General features: G+C 32.2%; 1 long non-coding RNA gene across 2 annotated transcripts; it reads right to left on the bottom strand.

Moving 5' to 3' along the window:
• Nucleotides 1–932: 932 nt before the first annotated feature.
• On the bottom strand, nt 933–3,038 carry LOC112755522 (uncharacterized). Of its 2 annotated transcripts, none has more exons than XR_003814575.2 (3): nt 2,543–3,038; nt 1,434–1,658; nt 933–1,169 (listed from the first exon to the last, which is right to left on the bottom strand). It is a non-coding gene; the product is annotated as an uncharacterized lncRNA (long non-coding RNA). The 2 variants fall into 2 exon arrangements; XR_003179023.3 differs by having other exon boundaries at nt 1,434–1,625; nt 2,543–2,971.
• Between the last annotated feature and the right edge of the window lie 2,136 nt (nt 3,039–5,174).

Genomic DNA, 5,174 nt, shown 5'->3' with positions numbered 1-5,174 from the left:
GATGAAGAGAGTATCTTAAACAAGTAATCACTATTTCATCAATGATATCCAAATTTCTTTTCTGATTAGCCGAAAATTGCACTGTATTAATGACAGTATTTGGAGATTTTTAGGCATACAGTAATTGATGAATGCTTCTCTAAAAATTCCATTGAAGAAATTATTAAATCTTTGGTAAGTTTCTTACAAGTTATTTACACATGTTATTTTCTTATTTTATGTTCATGTCCTCTTTCGGCTACATATGACTGTATGCTTTTTATCTAAAGGAAGCTGAAGCAAACAAAGAAGGAAATGAATGGATAGCTACATTTTTTAAAGGAATGAAAAGAACATCACCGACCGCATTGAAAATAGTATTAAGATCAGTAAGGACTTCGTGATATATATTTCCCATGATCTGAGACTAGATTCTAGGACTCCATTCATTTCATTATTCTTATTGAAGCATATAAAATTCACTTGTTTAATATATTTGATTTGTTAATTGAATTTACTCTCTCTTAAACTGGTTGTCTTCTAATTTCTCAATTTAGTATACAAAATGTCTCTTTACACTATTTTGATGCTTATGAATCTTGACAATAATTGAAGACTCAGAACCAAGTGATCCAATTTGATCTATGACATTGTAATTAGATATGAAGATCTAGTGTGATTGCTCAAAGAACCTTACATTGGATTAAGACATGATATTGGTGAAGGTTTAACAGTAATTAATATAGTAGTTCCATTTGGCAGGGGTGAACTCAAGTCTTACTTATTATATTGGCTCACTTATTATATTGAGTTTTTCATGAAATGTTAACACACACTTATATATTATCTCTCATAGTTTGCTTGATTCTTGCAGCCTCAGTTCATTTAATGTCTGTTTCTGAAAGACTTAGCACTAAGATTGAGAGAATAATGAAAAGAGAGGAGAAAATGAATTCTGCAGAATATAGAAATTATGATATTGAATATATGATTTGTGTTCTTGATTACATTATACAATCATGTCATCCACTTTATACACATGTATAAGAGATTGAGTTGGTCTAAGAGTATAACAGAACGACTAACTAACTAAGCACAAAGGGAAATTAGTTAAAACAGATATTTTTGAAGGCTTTCTTGATTGCTCTGTCACTTGGTCCTTATGCTTTTCTGATGCATTGCTCTTATATCTATCAATATCATATACACATTAAAAATTAATTAGTAAATTAGATTTTGTATATTTGTGTATAATAAATGTATTATTGAATTCATTTTCAATATATATTTTTGCATTTTAATATATATATTTGATATAAATAATTTATTTGATAGCATGTCGAAACATTTACACTAGAAACAGGAGTTAATGTTAATGGAACAAACTATATATATTATGATTGAGTTGATCCCATAGTTTTCTTAGATTATATTATTTTATTTCTAGAACATACTTCATGATTGGGATGACGAAGAATGCTTGAAGATATTAAAGAATTGCTGGAAGGCTATACACCGAATGATGGAAAGGTGATTGTGGTGGACAAAGTTTTTCCTGCAGTGCCAGAGCAGACAGATGTTGCTAAGATGGCTTTCAGGTTTAATGTTTTCATGATGTTTCAAACGCCAAAAGGGAAGGAACGAACCTACCAAGATTTGTAAATCCCACCTTAGTAAATCTGTATAATGATTGTCAAATTTGGTAAGCTAATTGAAGTATTAGATAGCATTGTATTTTTTGCTCAAGTTGAAAAGCTTGTTGAGAAATTAGAGTTTTGAACTTGAGATTTATTTTGTATTTGAGTATTAATGTATAAAACAATTATAGCAAAAATTATATGTCAGTAATTACTATTTGATTTATCTTGTAATAAAAATTGCATACTGCTTTGGTAATAAAAAAGGACTGAAAATTTATATTGTGTAGTGATGAAGGTAAAGTCAAAAAAGGAATTTTTTTTAATTTGATAAGGCTATCGCCACGCTTTAAAAGCGTGGCCGTATCTCTCCCTATCGCCACGCTTTATATCTCCCACCTACAACCACGCTTTTAAAAGTGGCAATTTGTAAAAAAGCGTGGCAAAAAAAGCGTGGCGATAGGACAACCGCCACCCTTTCAGAGGTTACCCTTTCAAAAGCGTTGCGGTAGCTCAAAAAGCGTGGCGAAAAGCTATCGCAACGTTTTTTCAGCTTTTCGCCACGCTTTAAAAGTGTGGCAATAGACAATTTTTTCTTGTAGTGTAAATCAATATAAAATTAATGTTAAAATCAAAACAAAACCAAAACAACATTTTCAGAGAACTAATTATCAAATCAAAATCATAAAAGTTGCATCACTCAATCACCTAGAATATTATCATTGAGATAACCCATCATTTTAACTCAGAGAACCAGTGACCAAAATAGGTAGCGTTATACTAAATCAATATTCAAATCAAAACAGAAACCAAATCAATTAAACTCTAACAATAGTGACCATGGTTACAGCAAAACGGAGAATTCAAACTCAATGGAATCGAAAATATAAATGAATTCATTGGAATTGAAAACAGAGACGGCTTACAATAAAAGAACGAAGCAGCAGCAACAGGAGAGGCAGCCCCCTTCTTTCCAGTCCGTTATTCCGGCGACCAGAGGCACGGCGGTGTGTTCTCCTGTGACAATCGACGGCGGCAGCGGGTCCTCTTTTGGTGGCGACAAGCATGAACGGCGGCTCCTCTCCACAGCCACGGTGACGGACCTTCGATGGCGACAGTGGAGATTAGACGCGACGGAGCTGGGGGAACAGGCGGCGTCTTCTTTCTCCCCTGCGAGCTTCCTTCCTCACACATCTATTCTCCCTTGCGACAGCAATGACATCACGGCAGTGGCGGTGTGACGGGTTCGGCGGAGGCACAGCGACGGTGACACGACGGTGCGGCTTCGACGGTGTTCGGATCCTCGGCGGCTTTAGATCTGACGGCGACGTGAAGGGCTCCGTTCCTCTCTTCTCTTTCTCTGTTGTGTGTGCGTGGGTTGAAATAGAAAGGGGGGTGAAGGGCTGCGTGTTTTAGAGGTTGGAGAATGGGAAAAATGAGGGTTTCTTTGTTTAATGTGAAAAATTGGAGTAAAATGGAATTGGAAATTTAGAGTTAGGAATTTGTTGTAACAAATTATTAATTGACTTTCAATTATGTGTTGTTATTTAAAATTATAAGATGACAAAATTAATTTTTTTTATTTATAAAATTTAAATTATTAAATTACAAAAATATTAATTATTTAAATCAAATAATATAAAATTTTTATTATTTTATAACTATTAAATTTTATAATTTAAATATAAAAAATTATTTAATAATTATAAATTATATAAAAATTTTAATTCAAATAGTCAAAATCTTATTATTTTTAAATTTTTAAAACTTTAAATTGTAAATTGAAAAATATTTAATAATTGTAAAGCTAGGTAAAAACCTTAATTTATTTCAAATTCAATTTATCAAAACTTATTTTAATTTTTTTCTTATAAAATAATTTCTGAAATCAAAGTCTCTAATAAATAAATAAATTTAAATTAGCTTATGATAAATTTTTTCCAAAAATTAGCTCATAATATTTGTTATTTATTTATAACAATAATTTTTTAGTTTTTTACTAATTTAATATTTACAGAGAATTATTTTTATATGTATCTTTTAATTTGTATAATTATTTAACTATTAAAAAATTATTGCTTAATAAAAAAATTATTGTAAAGGTTATAAAACCGTTCATTCAAATAGTCAAAGAGAACGGTTTTATTTTATTGCTATAACTTAATGAAAAATTAAACTTCAACAGCAACACTATAAAAATCATTGTCCAAAATCATCTAAGGGAACGATTTTAAAGTGTAGCAACTTTGGCAACGGTTTTTAAGCGTATCTTTTGTACAATTATTTAAACAACATTAAAAAATCGTTGTTTAAAAACAAATTCTAGTAACAGTTATAAAACCGTTCTTTAAAATAGTCAAAGAGAACAATTTTATTTTGTTGCTAAAAAATGATGAAAATTGAACTTCAATAGCAACACTATAAAATATCGTTGTCTAAAACTATCTAAGAGAACGGTTTTAAGGCGTTGCAGATTTTGGCGTTGCTAAAGCCCATATTTATTGTAGTGTGTATATTCCATTCTTTGGAGGCATCATATGTCGGTATGTGCTTGCTACAAGTAAAGAGTTTCACAATAATGACATCAATTAATTATTTGACCCTTATATATCTATTATTTATTGGTTACATGCATAAACTTATATGAACTAGGGATGGCAACATTGCGAGAGATGTCTCCTTGCTCTCGATCTCTGTCTTTAAATTTGTTTTCTGTTTTTATTTTTGATTTCCGTTGTGGGAGAATATTGTTTCTATTTCTATTTTTCACAATTTTATTGTTTACAGAATCTCATTCTCATGACTGATTATTAATTTTTATAGAAGCAGAGCTGTAAGTATCAATCCTATATAAAAATAATAAGATTTTATACAAAAATGCTAAACGGCAAACGACAACTTCTTTTAAACTGACACGGTGGAAAGACGCGATGGCGAGGCAGAAGAGTGGACAAAGTGGGGAACATGGCAGTGAAGAGAAGAATGAATGGACACGACGGCAGAGTTGCGAAAAGGAGAATGGATGCACCCTCAAATAGGAGAAAGAATGCCGCCAATAGAAAGAGTGGCGCGTTGAGGGTTGACGGCGCAGTGAGGGGTGACGGTGCGGTGAGAAGTGAGAGTGGTGAGGAGGTAGCTGCAGAGAGATTGGATGAAGTATGAATGTACTAGGGATCTTTGAATTGAAAAGTTATACAAACGAGGATTAGGAATTTAGCTAGGGTTTCTCTTTCTATATATGTAACATGTGAAATGATTAAAAATCATATATGAAAATAAATAAATTATTAAGAACAATTAAGTAAATTTATTAATTTCGAGAATTATTGGAGACGAGGCGAGAATTCTCAGTCAAGTCCCATGCCTGTCTCAAAAAAATTTTGTTCTCGTCTATCTAGGGTGGCAAACGAGCCTAAACACGCTGGGCCAGCTCACATAACCCGCACCGCTTAAACCGCGGGCTTTGGTAGGGTGGGGCTGGCTTTTCCGCCGGGCTTAGTTTTTTTTTTACAATGGGGTATTTTTGTAATTTTTTTCCAACCCAACTTACAAGAGTAT

The sequence above is a fragment of the Arachis hypogaea genome, chromosome 6 (assembly GCF_003086295.3).
Source record: "Arachis hypogaea cultivar Tifrunner chromosome 6, arahy.Tifrunner.gnm2.J5K5, whole genome shotgun sequence".
NCBI classification, from domain to species: domain Eukaryota; kingdom Viridiplantae; phylum Streptophyta; class Magnoliopsida; order Fabales; family Fabaceae; genus Arachis; species Arachis hypogaea.
The sequence above is the reverse complement of the archived record's forward strand: the minus strand, read 5'-3'. Positions and strand labels throughout refer to the sequence as shown.